Source organism: Schistocerca piceifrons, chromosome 10 (assembly GCF_021461385.2).
Source record: "Schistocerca piceifrons isolate TAMUIC-IGC-003096 chromosome 10, iqSchPice1.1, whole genome shotgun sequence".
NCBI classification, from domain to species: Eukaryota; Metazoa; Arthropoda; class Insecta; order Orthoptera; family Acrididae; genus Schistocerca; species Schistocerca piceifrons.
In genome coordinates this window covers 51,672,618-51,690,081 of record NC_060147.1, presented here as the reverse complement: position 1 = coordinate 51,690,081, position 17,464 = coordinate 51,672,618, and positions in this window count along the sequence as shown.

Below are 17,464 nucleotides of genomic sequence, written 5' to 3'. Positions count from 1 at the left end.
GTTCAAATGGCGCTATGGGACTTAACTTCTGAGGACATCAGACACCTAGAACTTAGAACTACTTAAACCTAACTAACCTAAAGACATCACACACATCCATGCCCGAGGCAGGATTCGAACCTGCGACCGTAGCGGTCGCGCGGCTCCAGACTGTTGCGCCTAGAACCACTCGGCCACACCGGCCAGCTTTCCACTGTTCAATCGTCCAATGTTTACGCTTCTTACAACAATCGAGGCGTCGTTTGGCATTTACAGGCGTGATGTGTGGCTTATGAGCAGCCGCTCGACCACGAAATCCAAGTTTTCTCACCTCCCGCCTAACTGTCATAGTACTTGCAGTGGATCCTGATGCAGTTTAAAATTCCCGTTTGATGACCTGGATAGACGTCTGCCTATTACACGTTATGACCCTCTTCAAACTGTCGGCGGTCTCCGTCAGTCAACAGACTAGGTCGGCCTGTACGCTTTTGTCCTGTACGTGTCCCTTCACGTTTCCACTTCAGTATCACATCGGAAACAGTGGACCTAGGGATGTTTAGGACTGTGGAAATCCCGCGTACAGCCGTATGACGCAAGTGACACCCAGTCACCTGACCACGTTCTAAGTCTGTGAGTTCTGCGGAGCGCCCCATTCTGCTCTCTCACGATGCCTAATGACTACTGAGGTCGCTGATATGGAGTACCTGGCAGTAGGTGGCAGCACACTGGACTTAATATGAAAAACGTATTTTTTCGTGGGTGTCCGGTTACTTTTGATCATATAGCGTAAGAATCGGTAAATGACAGCAACAGGAGTATTGACACGCAAAATGTAAATTTAGTTCTACTGACATGTATCTCTGTAGTTAATAAAAATTACACACATGTGACACGTAGCGAAGTTATTCTAGACTATCACTTCCTAAAATGCTTACTATCGCTCTTGAACTACCCGGTATTTTGCTGTCGAACTGTTCAAATGGGTTAGTTTAACATTTATCTATGAATATTGCGCAGATGGATCGAACAAAATATCTTGCATGTAACACCTGGTTAAAATTACGATGGTGACTCCGTTGCATCAGATGTGCAGTCTGTCACTGTATGGGATTCCATGACTAATTCAGTTTCCACGCTTAAGTAGAAAGTAGAAGAGGCGAGTACTGAGTAAGTCCTGAAGAGGCGAGACGTGTGTGAAGACACTCGCAGAAAATAAACTGATTTTAAAAAGCGAGACGGGCACCCGTTACTCAGTGCCGTATGGCGCCGTCAAGGTGATTCTGAGTCTATAATCCAGGGCGGTCATAAAGTCACGGCCCATTTCTCAAAAATAATGGACGCATTTACATAATACGCTCGTAAGATTATTGTCAATGTTTGTATGTATTTTCATCGCACTTCGACACTGCTTCCGACCATTTCGAAGCATTACTCGCGGTTCTAAATACACTACTGGCCATTAAAATTGCTACACCAAGAAGAAATGCAGATGAGAAACGGGTATTCATTGGACAAATATATTATACTAGAACTGACATGTGATTTCATTTTCACGCAATTTGGGTGCATAGATCCTGAGAAATCAGTACCCAGAACAACCACCTCTGGCCTTAATAACGGCCTTGATACGCCTAGGCATTGAGTCAAACAGAGCTTGGATGGCGTGTACAGGTACAGCTGCCCATGCAGCTTCAACACGATACCACAGTTCATCAAGAGTAGTGACTGGCGTATTGTGACCAGACGTTTTCAATTGGTGAGAGATCTGGAGAAAGCGCTGGGCAGGGCAGCAGTCGAACATTTTCTGTATCCAGAACGGACAGTACAGGACCTGCAACATGCGGTTGTGCATTATCCTGCTGAAAAGTAGGGTATCGCAGGGATCGAATGAATGGTAGAGCCACGGGTCGTAACACTTCTGAAATGTAACGTCCACTGTTCAAAGTGCCGTCAGAGCGAACAAGAGGTGACCGAGACGTGTAACCAATGGCACCCCATACCATCACGCCGGGTGATACGCCAGTATGGCGATGACGAATACACGCTTCCAATGTGCGTTCACGGCGATGTCTCCAAACACGGATGCGACCATCATGATGCTGTAAACAGAACCTGGATTCATCCGAAAAAATGACGTTTTGCCATTCGTGCACCCAGGTTCGTCGTTGACTACACCATCGCAGGCGCTCCTGTCTGTGACGCAGTGTCAAGGGTAACCGCAGCCGTGCTGATAGTCCATGCTGCTGCAGACGTTGTCGAACTGTTCGTGCAGATGGTTGTTGTCTCGCAAACGTCCCCATTGTTGACTCAGGGATCGAGACGTGGCTGCACGATCCGTTACAGCCGTGCGGATAAGATGCCAGTCATCTCGACTGCTAGTGATACGAGGCCGTTGGGATCCAGCACGGCGTTCCGTATTACCCACCTGAACCCACCGATTCCATATTCTGCTAACAGTCATTGGATCTCGACCAACGCGAGCAGCAATGTCGCGATACGATTAACAGCAATCGCGATAGGCTACAATCCGACCTTTATCATAGTCGGAAACGTGATGGTAGGCATTTCTCCTCCTTACACAAGGCATCACTACAACGTTTCACCAGGCAACGTCGGACAACTTTTGTTTGTGTATGAGAAATCGGTTGGAAACTTTCCTCATGTCAGCACGTTGTAGGTGTCGCCACCGGCGCCAACCTTGTGTGAATGCTCTGAAAAGCTAATCATTTTCGTGTCACAGCGTCTTCTTCCTGTCGGTTACATTTCGCGTCTGTAGCACGTCATCTTCGTGGTGTAGCAATTTTAATGGCCAGTAGTGTACGTTCAGAAGCATAGTCTCTCTTGTGAAATAGCCGACGCTTTTTCCTGACGGTCCCTTACCTTTATTTTGTACGATCTTCACTTTATGTACACTCACGTGAGAACTCAAGGGTGAGATGTCAGGTGAGCGCTCCAGCCACAGCTTGCTACCCACCTACTGACGGATCTAGCAGTTTAGGTACTTGTTCACTGTGAGGTCAGAACGAGAGGGTGTTCCTCCCTGATGCAGCACAACAGTGTCAGCAGCGCCTTCTTGCTGGAACTGTGGTTCCACAAATTGCTCTTTGGCATTCCGTGGTAGCGTGAGATGGCTCGCGACTCCGTATGAGACAGTTGCGTTTCGTTAAATTTTCCGCAGATGTTTACTGTGACTTCATCAGTAAACAAATGCGGCGACGGCTACTTACGGTGCGCCAGGCGTATAAAACTTTGTCCACACCATACACAGACCGAGCGAGGTGGCGCAGTGGTTAGCACACTGGACTCGCATTCGGGAGGACGACGGTTCAATCCCGTCTCCGGCCATCCTGATTTAGGTTTTCCGTGATTTCCCTAAATCGTTTCAGGCAAATGCCGGGATGGTTTCTTTGAAAGGGCACGGCCGATTTCCTTCCCAATCCTTCCCTAACCCGAGCTTGCGCTCCGTCTCTAATGACCTCGTTGTCGACGGGACGTTAACCACTAACCACCACACCATACACACCTGCATACCATACCGTTGCTCAGCTTCCTCGCAACGAGCGACGCGGCCCTATGGGATTCGCGCACAGGATTGCCTCTCTGGGATGGATATGGCTGGTCTTCACGTTTTCCGTCGCGGTTGGAGCACATTTCCACCTTGGCTCCTCCGGAGACCCAGACTTATTTTAGATTTGACTAATTTTAAAAAAGAGATGGGACCTGGATAAACTGAAAGAACCAGAGGTTGTAGAGAGTTTCAGGGAGAGCATAAGGGAACAATTGACAGGAATGGGGGAAAGACATACAGTAGAAGAAAAATGGGCAGCTCTGAGAGATGAAGTAGTGAAGGCAGCAGATGATCAAGTAGGTAAAAAGGCGAGGGCTAATAGAAATCCTTGGGTAACAGAAGAAATATTGAATTTAATTGATGAAAGGAGAAAATATAAAAATTCAGTAAATGAAGCAGGCAAAAAGGAATACAAACGTCTCAAAAATGAGATCGACAGGAAGTGCAAAATGGCTAAGCAGGGATGGCTAGAGGACAAATGTAAGGATGTAGAGGCTTATCTCACTAGGGGTAAGATAGATACTGCCTGCAGGAAAATTAAAGAGACCTTTGGAGAGAAGAGAACGACTTGTATGAATATCACGAGCTCAGATGGCAACCCAGTTCTAAGCAAAGAAGGGAAGGCAGAAAGGTGGAAGGAGTATATAGAGGGTTTATACAAGGGCGATGTATTTGAGGACAATATTATGGAAATGGAAGAGGATGTAGATGAAAACGAAATGGGAGATAAGATACTGCGTGAAGAGTTTGACAGAGCACTGAAAGACCTGAGTCGAAACAAGGCCCCGGGAGTAGACAATATTCCATTAGAACTACTGATGGCCTTGGGAGAGCCAGTCCTGACAAACTCTACCATCTGGTGAACAAGATGTATGAGACAGGCGAAATACCCTCAGACTTCAAGAAGAATATAATAATTCCAATCCCAAAGAAAGCAGGTGTTGACAGATGTGAAAATTACCGAACTATCAGTTTAATAAGTCACAGCTGCAAAATACTAACGCGAATTCTTTACAGACGAATGGAAAAACTAGTAGAAGCGGACCTCGGGGAAGATCAGTTTGGATTACGTAGATATGTTGGAACACGTGAGGCAATACTAACCTTACGACTTATCTTAGAAGAAAGATTAAGAAAAGGCAAACCTACGTTTCTAGCATTTGTAGACTTAGAGAAAGCTTTTGACAATGTTGACTGGAATGCTCTCTTTCAAATTCTGAAGGTGGCAGGTATAAAATACAGGGAGCGAAAGGCTATTTACAATTTGTACAGAAACCAGATGGCAGTTATAAGAGTCGAGGGGCATGAAAGGGAAGCAGTGGTTGGGAAAGGAGTGAGACAGGGTTGTAGCCTCTCCCCGATGTTATTCAAACTGTATATTGAGCAAGCAGTAAAGGAACTAAAAGAAAAATTCGGAGTAGGTATTAAAATTCATGGAGAAGAAGCAAAAACTTTGAGGTTCGCCGATGACATTGTAGTTCTGTCAGAGACAGCAAAGGACTTGGAAGAGCAGTTGAACGGAATGGACAGTGTCTTGAAAGGAGGATATAAGATGAACATCAACAAAAGCAAAACGAGGATAATGGAATGTAGTCAAATTAAATCGGGTGATGCTGAGCGAGTTAGATTAGGAAATGAGACACTTAAAGTAGTAAAGGAGTTTTGCTATTTAGGGAGTAAAATAACTGATGATGGTCGAAGTGGAGAGAATATAAAATGTAGACTGGCAATGCCAAGGAAATCGTTTCTGAAGAAGAGAAATTTGTTAACATCGAGTATAGATTTAATTGTCAGGAAGTCGTTTCTGAAAGTATTTGTATGGAGTGTAGCCATGTATGGAAGTGAAACATGGACGATAACTAGTTTGGACAAGAAGAGAATAGAAGCTTTCGAAATGTGGTGCTACAGAAGAATGCTGAAGATAAGGTGGGTAGATCACGTAACTAACGAGGAGGTATTGAATAGGATTGGGGAGAAGAGAAGTTTGTGGCACAACTTGACTAGAAGAAGGGATGGGTTGGTAGGACATGTTTTGAGGCACCAAGGGATCACAATTTTAGCATTGGAGGGTAAAAATCGTAGAGGGAGACCAAGAGATGAATACACTAGGCAGATTCAGAAGGATGTAGGTTGCAGTAGGTACTGGGAGATGAAGAAACTTGCACAGGATAGAGTAGCATGGAGAGCTGCATCAAACCAGTCTCAGGACTGAAGACCACAACAACAACAGTGCACCAGATTTTACATTCCAGTCTCTGTTTTTTAACATTTTAGATGTGCATCACGGTTTTGCCGTCGTTTACACTGATGGCTCAACAGGAGAATTTCCTTGGCTGTTCTGTAGTGTTCCCTGATCATGTTACGCGGATTCGCCTCCATAATGAATATACCGTTTTCGCAGCGGAGCTCCACGCGATCCTGGAGGCACTGGAGCAGATGAATCGTGTTCGGGGCAATCGATCTCTCACCTGCTACGATTCTGTTAGTGCCTTACAATCATTACAGAATCTGTACCCCACTGAGGAGATGGTCCAGCTGATATATGACCAACTGTACTTGCTCCAACGGCGGGGTAAGGAGGTATCCTTCTGCTGGGTGCCTGGTCATGTAGGAATATGGGGCAATGAACAGGCCGATAGGGCTGCCTAGGAGGCCTGCAGAGAGCAGGATGTGGTCCAGTGTCCTATTCTCTTGCAGTGTGTCATTTCTGCACTCCACAAGAAGTGCATGGACTTGTGGGAGGAAGAATGGCTGACGGTGACGGCCAATAAACTGCAGTTGGTGAAGTCAACAACCCGGCCGTGGCGTTCCTCCTGCCGGTTGCTCAGGCGGGAAGAAGTGACCCTCACGCGTCTTCGGTTGGGGCACTGTCCTCTCACACACAGTTTTCTATTACGGCGGGAGGATCCCCCGATTTGTGATGCTTGTGGTGTGCACATCTCTGTCCGGCACATTTTAACAGACTGCATTTTATACCGTGATGCAAGGGCAGAAGCACAAGTTGATGGGGATCTGCCCTGTGTTGTAGGTAATGATGAGACGTGTGTGTCTAGGGTTTTAAAGTTTTGTGATGTGTCTGGACTCTGGCCTAAACTTTTAGGCTGGAGGTTTTAGCGTATTGCAGAGTGGCTGGTTCCACCCTTCTTTCCTAGCGGTCAGCCAGCCACTTCCATCTACCTCTACATCTACATCTACATTTACATGATTGCTCTGCAATTCACATTTAAGTACTTGGCAGAGGGTTCATCGAACCACAATCATACTATCTCTCTACCATTACACTCCCGAACAGCGCGCGGGAAAAACGAACACCTAAACCTCTCTGTTCGAGCTCTGATTCCTCTTATTTTATTTTGGTGATCATTCCTACCTATGTAGGTTGGGCTCAACAAAATCTTTTCGCATTCGGAAGAGAAAGTTGGTGACTGAAATTTCGTAAATAGATCTCGCCGCGACGAAAAACGTCTTTGCTATAATGACTTCCATCCCAACTCGCGTATCATATCTGGCACACTCTCTCCCCTATTACTTGATAATACAAAACGAACTGCCCTTTTTTGCACCCTTTCGATGTCCTCCGTCAATCCCACCTGGTAAGGATCCCACACCGCGCAGCAATATTCTAACAGAGGACGAACGAGTGTAGTGTAAGCTGTCTCTTTAGTGTACTTATTGCATCTTCTAAGTGTCCTGCCAATGAAACGTAACCTTTGGCTCGCCTTCCCCACAATATTATCTGTGTGGTCTTTCCAACTGAAGTTGTTCGTAATTTTAACACCCAGGTACTTAGTTGAATTGACAGCCTTGAGAATTGTACTATTTATCGAGTAATCGAATTCCAACGGATTTCTTTTGGAACTCGTGTGGATCACCTCACACTTTTCGTTATTTAGCGTCAACTGCCACCTGCCACACCATACAGCAATCTTTTCTAAATCGCTTTGCAACTGATACTGGTCTTCGGATGACCTTACTAGACGGCAAATTACAGCATCATCTGCGAGCAACCTACGAGAACTGCTCAGATTGTCACCCAGGCCATTTATATAGATCAGAAACAGCAGAGGTCCCAGGACGCTTCCATCTGCTATATTGTTTTAGTTCCCTCTGCCACTTTCTTCCTGTATTGTCCATGTTTTACTGCTGACGGGATGCTTCGTACCACGCTTCAGTGTGGATAGACACATATTTTTCCAAGCTTGTTACCTGTGTTTTCGGTTCTGAGTGTTTTCTTGACGCCCGTCCCAATCTGTTACTGAGCGGGCGCTGACGACCTTGCCGTCGGGCGCCCAAACAACCCTCTACTGCTACTACTAATCAGTAAACAAATTGTGAAGTATAAGGCGTCGGTTGTGTGCAGATCCTATCGAATCGTAAGCATCACCTCGCTGACTTGCGTAATCTTTGCAGTCTAATGTGTAGAGTACTCGATTGTCGTACACTTTGTTCTTTAGTGTAAAGTATAAAAACTTTTATAATCATGTTAACTGAATCTTCCGACTGTTCTTGTAGCCTTGTCAAGAAACTGTCATTAGGCATGCCGTTTCTATTTTGTGTTAAAGTTTTTGCTGTCTACTCCGTTTGCACAAGGGTTGGAACTTAAATAGTGGCAACTATTTATTCACAATCGATACAAAAGAGTTATATGTTTGCACCTGTTACTGTCCTTCAAAGTAGTCACCAGCGTTGTGTAGAACCCGTTGCCAGCGATGTGGGAGGCGTAGTATACCGTTAGCAGAGCCTGTTCTGTTGATGGTGCGAATGGAGCGGTCTAAACTTATGGTATACGACTGTGATGGTATTATCCTAAAGCATTACGTTCCTCCACGGCAGACCGTCAATGCACAGTATTACTGTTCATTTTTGGATCATCACCTGCGACCAGCTGTGCGGAAAAAGCGGCGACACTTTCTGCGCAACCCACCCATCATTTTGCACGACAATGCGCGGGCGCATCAGCGCAAGCTGTGGCTGCTCTGTTCGGTCGATGGGACTGGGAAGTACTGCACCATCCACCATACTCCCCGGACTTTAGTCCTCGTGACTTTGATTTGATTCCGAAGATGAAGGAACCACTTCGCGGCGTTCGCTTCAGAACTGTTCCAGAGATCTGACAGGCAGTAGACCGCTCCATTCGCACCATCAACAGAACAGGCTCTGCTAACGGTATACCACGCCTCCCACATCGCTGGGAACGGGTCCTACACAACACTGGTGACTACTTTGAAGGACAGAAACAGGCGCAAACATGTAACTCTTTTGTTTCGGTTGTGTATAAATAGTTGCCACTATTTGAGTTCCAACCCTCGTATTCATTTACAGTTCAGTTCCAACCCTCGTATTTATTTACTGTTCAATTTTTTACTTTTTACATTGCATTACCACCACACTGTCAAAGATGTTACTTATTGTATCTTTCTGCTTCAATCTAGACACCTAACTTCTCTTGCAATGTTGTTTACAAACATTGTAATTTCTTTGATGAGAATATTCAGTAAATGTCTGAGGATGGCCTTGTGAGCCGGAAACTGGTTAACACAATAAAAGTAATACTGTAGAACAAACTCGAAGTAGTACTTTTATAAGCGTTGATTTTGGCACGTCTGACTTGTTTAATCGACGCGTCGATGCAGTCACGCTGAACATCATCTCTCGGTGGTGTATGAGATTTCCCTGTGCGTGGTTCATCGGCAACGTTTCCAGCTATTTAGAACTCACTGACAAGTAAGCGAATATATGGTCTTGTCGATGCTCGTCTTTGAAGTTTCCTAGTGAACTCCTGTTGTATCTTCACATAAGAAAAATCACGCAGCCACAAAAATGGTTCAAATGGCTCTGAGCACTATGGGACTAACATCTATGGTCATCAGTCCCCTAGAACTTAGAAAAACTTAAACCTTACTAACCTAAGGACATCACACAACACAGAGTCATCACAAGGCAGAGAAAATCCCTTACCCCGGCGGGAATCGAACCCGGGAACCCGGGCGTGGGAAGCGAAAACGCTACCGCACGACCACGAGCTGCGGACACGCAGCCACAAACTAGCAACAAAGTCAAATGGCTCTGAGCACTATGGGACTTAACGTCTGTGGTCATCAGTCCCCTAGACGTAGAACTGCTTAAGCCTAGGGCCGGTATTACACCATCAAATTACTTTTTCAAAGATTTGATCAAAGATGTGATCAAATATTCCGTCAAATACATTTGACAAAGATCTTTGACGTAGCGCTAGAAGGGGTATTACACTGTCATCATATTTTTCGTCAAAGTTCAAGATGGCTGACAACAACAACTTGTTATTAACCGCAGCAGTTGCATGTACCACAATTACACTGTGTGCATATGCGGAAGAGAAGCGTAGGAAAAAAAGGAAACAAATCTGGATGAAGCCGCGGGTTTTACGACGACAAGATAAAAGCATTCAACAAAACTTGTTACGTGAGCTGGTAGTGGAGGACGTCAAGTCGTACATCAGTTACTTAAGAATGGATTAGCATACGTTTCTGTATGTGCTCAATAAAGTGTATCCTCATATCACAAAGCACAATATTCACTTAAGAACTGCTACATCTTCAGAAGACAGGCTCACTATAACACTCCGATTCCTTGCTACAGGAGAGGGTTCGGTTAGGTTAGGTTAGGTCAGGTCTCCAACCTTCGTAATCTATTTTTGTCTTCAGCGTGCCTCACCTTGTAAACCGCCTCATCAACTTAATACATGTGTATTAATTTTGTAGTTGTCGGCACACACGAATTGTATTTACCCGCAATGTTTATAAAAACACTACAGACGACAGAATGCAGCAATGCTAGCGCTCCATGTGGTAACATGTCACATTGCAGTGAACGGAAGACAAGCGACTTCTTTGATCAAATCTACAGTGAGGCCCTAGATTTGATCAAATATTGGACGACATTTGACAAAGTTCCCTATTACACCATCAAATATCTTTGAAAAAGATATTGGACAAAGAAATTTGATAGTGTAATACCGGCCTGACTAACCTAAGGACATCACACACATCCATGCCCGAGGCAGGATTCGAACCTCCGCCCGTAGCAGCAGCGCGGTTCGGGAGTGAAGCGCCTAGAACAGCTCGGCCACAACGGCCGGAAAACAAGCAACAACCACACGTTCTTATATCGTAAGCATTTTTTCTGATTGCCTGAAAAAAAAAGACGGGGCCAACGTTATCACGCAAATGTTTTACAGTGATGCGATATGTAAATCCATCCATCATTTTTTGAAATGGATCGGATACTTTATGACCACCCTGTACAGTATAGAAAAACTCAGACGGTTTGGCCTCGAGAAACGGCAATGGAACACTTGTTTGTAACGTCCCAGGGTGGCCGTTAAGAGCCGTTTCTATTGGTGAGCGGGGGGAGGGGGGAGCGGAGAGGAGTGGGGAGGTCTACTACGCTCCAGGGCAGCTGCGGAGAGCCACAACAGTCCGAGTAATACACCCCCCTCCCCTCGCCACCCCCCTCTCCATACACACACACACACACACACACACACACACACACACACACACACACGGCACCAGCTGGCGGTCACCTTCCCTAACGTCTCCCTGTGTGCGGCATTGTGTTCTTCCCCCGTCCCTGCTCCCGTGAAGGAGGAAACACCGAGAAACGTTAAACGTCGCTGTCTGCACAAATGTCTGTAAACAGTCATTTTCATTTTACGATTCCCCTGACGTTTATCTCGATCACAAGGCGGCTTCAAAGCAACGCCATTCCTGTCCGAGGAATGGTTCGCTGGAGACTTCCGGACTACAGATAGCTCTGTTCCGTTCGAGCCTCTTACCCTCCGTACGACTACTGCGACCTTCATCCATCCGACTTTGACATTACACAAGGTGTTCAAAGTAATTTGAATGAGTGTGACAATGAAACCTACAGTACAGTGTCTTGAGTGTGTGTAGAAAATAATTTTAGAATTCAACCTTGGTGACAAAGTTTGTGCTTTTGTTGGCGATAATACAAACACTAACTTTGGAGGTGTTGAAAGAAAAGGGGAAAACAATGTATTCAAGAAACTTGAAAACAAACCAAACAGGTCCATAGTAGGGGTAGGTTGCCCAGTTCTTGTACTGCATAATGCTATTCAAAGTGGAACCAACATACTTTCACAAGAAATGGTTCAAATGGCTCTGAGCACTATGGGACTCAACTTCTGAGGTCATTAGTCCCCTAGAACTTAGAACTACTTAAACCTAACTAACCTAAGGATATCACACACATCCATGCCCGAGGCAGGATTCGAACCTGCGACCGTAGCGGTCTCGCGGTTCCAGACTGCAGCGCCTATAACCGCACGGCCACTTCATCCGGCATACTTTCACAAGATTCCAGGTTTCAACCACATCTTTATAATCACTGAGTTTTGTCCTTGATTTTCGTCCTTGGATTATGGCAACCCTATCGGGCATGGATGTGTGTGATGTCCTTCGGTTAGCTAGGTTTAAGTAGTTCTAAGTTCTAGGCGACTGATGACCTCAGACGTTAAGTCCCTTAGTGCTCAGAGCCATTTGAACCATTTTCAGCTTAGATTAACGATAGTTATTAACAATTTTCTCTGTTTCAGCACCTTGTTCCTTGCTAGTCCAGTCATCTTTACTTGAGCTGTCATCAGTTATTTTGCCCCCCAAGTGAAAAAACTCATTGAGTTCTCACTTACTATCCGTTTGCAAGTGGCAAGCTGAAAGGCGACGATCTCATGCAGCCACCACATGATTCTCTTCAGACCCAGCCATCTACGAGTTATTCTTTCAGAAATTTAGAACTCTTAAAATGTAACTACCATTTTAAAAAAATGAAATACACTTTCAATGTTGTTAGCGTATGTAATTAAAATGTATCTTTTTCTCTTAATCCGTTAGTATGAAATGCCTCCACCTAATATGTATCACAGAAACTGGAGCTAAGAAAACTTTTTCGTTGTCATATTCGTATTTCTCGACCCAAAACTAGTGAGAATTGTCTCATGAAATGCAGGAAACAGTGAAACATTGTTTGCCACTGTAATTTCTGTGTTATTCAAATAACCACTATCAATTGTCTGCTTCGATACATCGGTCTTCTTTGTGAAGATTAATATTTAATTTAACTGTGTTCTATACTGAAATTTGTGAATCTTTGAGCATTTTGTGGGTAATTAAGGTTCCACATTTTTAGTTTCACACTAGCTTTTTCTTAGTTTACCATTCTTCCAACAAATACTATTTCTGTGTGAATATAATTGACCTCAGGTATTATTGTATATTCTATCTCAGCGAAATCAAGTAGATTAACTGAAAGTGATCTATACATGAGGGTTATTTGGAAAGTAAGGAACAATCGGTTGCAAAATGGAAAATACAGTGAAAATCTGATGAAGCTTTGCACACATGCGTTGGGCACTGTGTCTAGTACGCCCACCGATCGCATCATGTCGCTCTTCTCAGTTCTGACCTCACAGTGAGAACGTAAAGATGGCTAGAAATTAGCGTCTCCCGCCAAGTATGAGGGGCCTGGCGAAGGATTTCGCCTGAAGCTATGCAATCCACATAGCATAACTGTCTTGCAGTTCGTTCTACATGACAATTCTCGGCTGCACGCTGCAGGGGTAATGAAGATGCTCATGCAGCGTTTTCGATGGGAAGTGTTTGACCACCTACAATACAGCCGATAATTGGCTACTGCTGAGGTTCATCTCTGCCCAAATGAACCACTGGCTATGAAGACATTTTGACACAGACAACGAGCTGCAGTCCAGAGTAGAAAATTGTCGAAAAGCACTGGCAGTTGTCATCTATAATGAGGGAATTATCCTATCATCCTCATTGACTGCAGGTCGCCAAAGTGGTGTCAAATTGAAAGACCAGCACCCGGCGAACGGTCTGCCTGACGGGGGGCCCTAGCCATATGGTAAAAAAAAAATCAGAAATTTTGAAAATATGTACAAATTTGTTTATTTTAATCTGTGATTTTATTGTGCCAGCTATTCTTTGCAATAAAGGTACCCCCCACTGAGATAAATCTGAGAACTTGTAAGTGAAAAGATTTGATTGTTATATTATGCAGACATCTCATTAATTTTTTTGAAGACATGAAATCACTGAGAGAGTTTTCCCCCAAAATTGGGGTGTGACTGTCGATAGATCCCCGATATTTTCGAAACACTTACTTCTATGCGATAGTGCAGCGCCTGTGTTTGGGAGGAGTACAGTGCAATGTACCTGCAAGCATGCCTGAAGGAATGGGTACACCAGCGACTACAGCCATTGCGAAATTCAGGAAATGCATATGCAGTTGCGAATGCGGGCAGCCTCCAACAGTGGAATAGAGTGACGACACAGAAAATTAGTCCCAGTCCGGGACTCGAGACCGGATTTCCCACTTTTCGCGAACAATCGCCTTAACCATTCGGTTATCCGTGCACGTTTGACAGTCGTGCGAGAAAGAACATCGGACCGTACTTTTTACAGTCGCAGTCACTGTAACATCGCACTTATCCGCCGATACCAGCTTGGTGACTTTCGATTAAATTTCTACGCTGTACGGGAATTGCAGTAAACGTGCGAGTGCAGGTTAATGACACGTGGACAGCGATATATGGAAATCTGGAGCTGGCTGTGAAGCGTGCACGGGTAGCCGAAATGGTTAAGGCGACCACTCTCCACAAGTGGGAAATCCAGGTTCTAGTCCTGCTCCGGCACCAATTGTCAATGTCGTCATTCCATTCTACAGTTGGAGGCTGGCAGTATTCACAACTAGGAATGCATTTGCTGCACTTACCTCTGAGACTGAAGAAGAGACATTGTTGGCGATCCACAGCTGTACAAAATACACTACTGGCCATTAAAATAGCTACACCACGAAGATGTCGCGCTACAGAAGCGAAATTTAAGCGACCGGAAGAAGATGCTGTGATATTTTGGTCTTATGTGGATCAAAACAAAATGTCCAGACACTCTGTGACCAAAATGGTACTGAAACAGAGGATGACAGTATAAAGGCTGAAATACTAAATGTCTTTTTCCAAAGCTGTTTCACAAAGGCAGACTGCACTGCAGTCCCTTCTCTAGATTGTCGCACAGATCACAAAATGGTAGATATCGAAATAGATGACAGAGGGATAGAAAAACAAAATCGCTCAAAAGAGGAAAGGCTACTGGACCTGATGGGATACCAGTTCGATTTTACACAGAGTACACGAAGGAACTTACCCCCCTTCTTGCACCGGTGTACTGTAGGTCTCTAGAAGAGTGTAGCGTTCCAAAAGATTGGAGAAGGGCACAGGTCATCCCCGTTTTCAAGAAGGGACGTCGAACAGATGTGCAGAACTATAGACCTATATCTCTAACGTCGATCAGTTGTAGAAATTTGGAACACGTATTATGTTCGAGTATAATGACTTTTCTGGAGACTAGAAATCTGCTCTGTAGGAATCAGCATGGGTTTCGTAAAAGACGGTCGTATGAAACCCAGCTCGCGCTATTCGTCCATGAGACTCAGAGGGCCATAGACACGGGTTCCCAGGTAGATGGGCCGGGCCAGGGTGGCCGAGCGGTTCTAGCCGCTACAGTCTGGAACCACGCGACCGCTACGGTCGCAGGTTCGAATCCTGCCTCGGGCATGGATGTGTGTGATGTCCTTAGGTTAGTTAGGTTTAAGTAGTTATAAGTTCTAGGGGACTGATGACCACAGCAGTTAAGTCCCACAGTTCTCAGAGCCATTTTCAACCCAGGTAGATGCCGTGTTTCTTGACTTCCGCAAGGCGTTTGATACAGTTCTCCACAGTCGTTTAATGAACCAAGTAAGAGCATATGGACTATCAGACCAATTGTGTGATTAGATTGAAGAGTTCCTAGATAATAGAACGCAGCATGTCATTCTCAATGGAGAGAAGTGTTCCGAAGTAAGAGTGATTTCAGGTGTGCCGCAGGGGAGTGTCGTAGGACCGTTGCTATTCGCAATATACGTAAATGACCTTGTGGATAATATCGGAAGTCCACTGACGCTTTTTGCGGATTATGCTGTAGTATATCGAGAGGTTGTAACAATGGAAAATTGTACTGAAATGCAGGAGGATCTGCAACGAATTGACGCATGGTGCAGGGAATGGCAATTGAATCTCAATGTAGACAAGTGTAATGTGCTGCGAATACACAGAAAGGTAGATCCCTTATCATTTAGCTACAGTATAGCAGGTCAGCAACTGGAAGCAGTTAATTCCATAAATTATCTGGGAGTACGCATTAGGAGTGATTTAAAATGGAATGATCATATAAAGTCGATCGTCGGTAAAGCAGATGCCAGACTGAGATTGATTGGAAGAATCCTAAGGAAATGCAATCCGAAAACAAAGGAAGTAGGTTACAAAAAAATTCAAATGGCTCCGAGCACTATGGGACTTAACATCTATGGTCATCAGTCCCCTAGAACTTAGAACTACTTAAACCTAACTAACCTAAGGACAGCACACAACACCAAGTCATCACGAGGCAGAGAAAATCCCTGACCCCGCCGGGAATCGAACCCGGGAACCCGGGCGCGGGAAGCGAGAACGCTACCGCACGACCACGAGCTGCGGACAGTAGGTTACAGTACACTTGTTCGCCCACTGCTTGAATACTGCTCACCGGTGTGGGATCCGTACCAAAATGGTTCAAATGGCTCTGAGCACTATGGGACTTAACTTCTGAGGTCATCAGTCCCCTAGAACTTGAGCTACTTAAACCTAACTAACCTAAGGACATCACACACACATTCATGGCCGAGGCAGGATTCGAACCTGCGACCGTAGCGGTCACGCGGTTCCAGCCTGTAGCGCCTAGAACTGCTCGGCCACTCTGGTCGGCGATCCGTACCAGATAGGGTTGATGGAGGAGATAGAGAAAATCCAACGGCGAGCAGCGCGCTACGTTACAGGATTATTTAGTAATCGCGAAAGCGTTACGGAGATGATAGATAAACTCCAGTGGAAGACTCTGCAGGAGAGACGCTCAGTAGCTCGGTACGGTCGTTTGTTGAAGTTTCGAGAACATACCTTCACCGAGGAGTCACGCAGTATATTGCTCGCTCTTACGTACATCTCGCGAAGAGACCATAAGGATAAAATCAGAGAGATTATAGCCCACACAGAGGCATACCGACAATCTTTCTTTCCACGAACAATACGAAACTGGAATAGAAAGGAGAACCGATAGAGGTAATCAAGGTACCCTCCGCCACACACCGTCAGGTGGCTTGCGGAGTATGGATGTAGATGTAGATGTCGATAGCTTTTTACTAAGGAAAATCGCCAAAAAGCCGTATACGGCCGTTTGGCGATTTTACTTGGTAACTATTTAACCGGTTGGTGTCCCATACCCACAATGGATCAACTGAGGTTGGAAGACGATCGCAGTTGCTCCGGTCTCCGATAGCTGCGTGGTACGCCAGGATGACGTCACGTGCGTACCAAGTCTTGCGAGACACCAGACCTGCGGCACGCGTCTGCTGCGAACGCAAGCCGGCCGCACAGCCAGGGGGTGGCGGACACACCCTCTGCTCTGAATGGACGCTCTGATCGATACCGGGCATGGTGAGGGGCGGCTGTCGCGCGCGCACGCACAGAGAGAGACAGAGAGGGATGCTCCCAGTTGTAGTGCAGTCGATGTAACCTTGCGCAACCGATTCCTTTCCCAACAGTCCAGTCAACGAAGGAAAACTGGCGAAAACATTCGTGTAGCTGCAGATCTTTGTGCAGTGGTAGTGCGGCAGCGTCCTGAACGACGTCCTAATACTCACGCCCTTGAGAGGGGGGGAGGGGGGGGGGGCAGGGGGGCACTTTCAAAAGTCACTTTTTTACGTTTTTCTTAAATAACTCGAAAACCGCTGCTTCGAGCGAAATACGAGGATCGTTCAACAAGTAATGCCCCC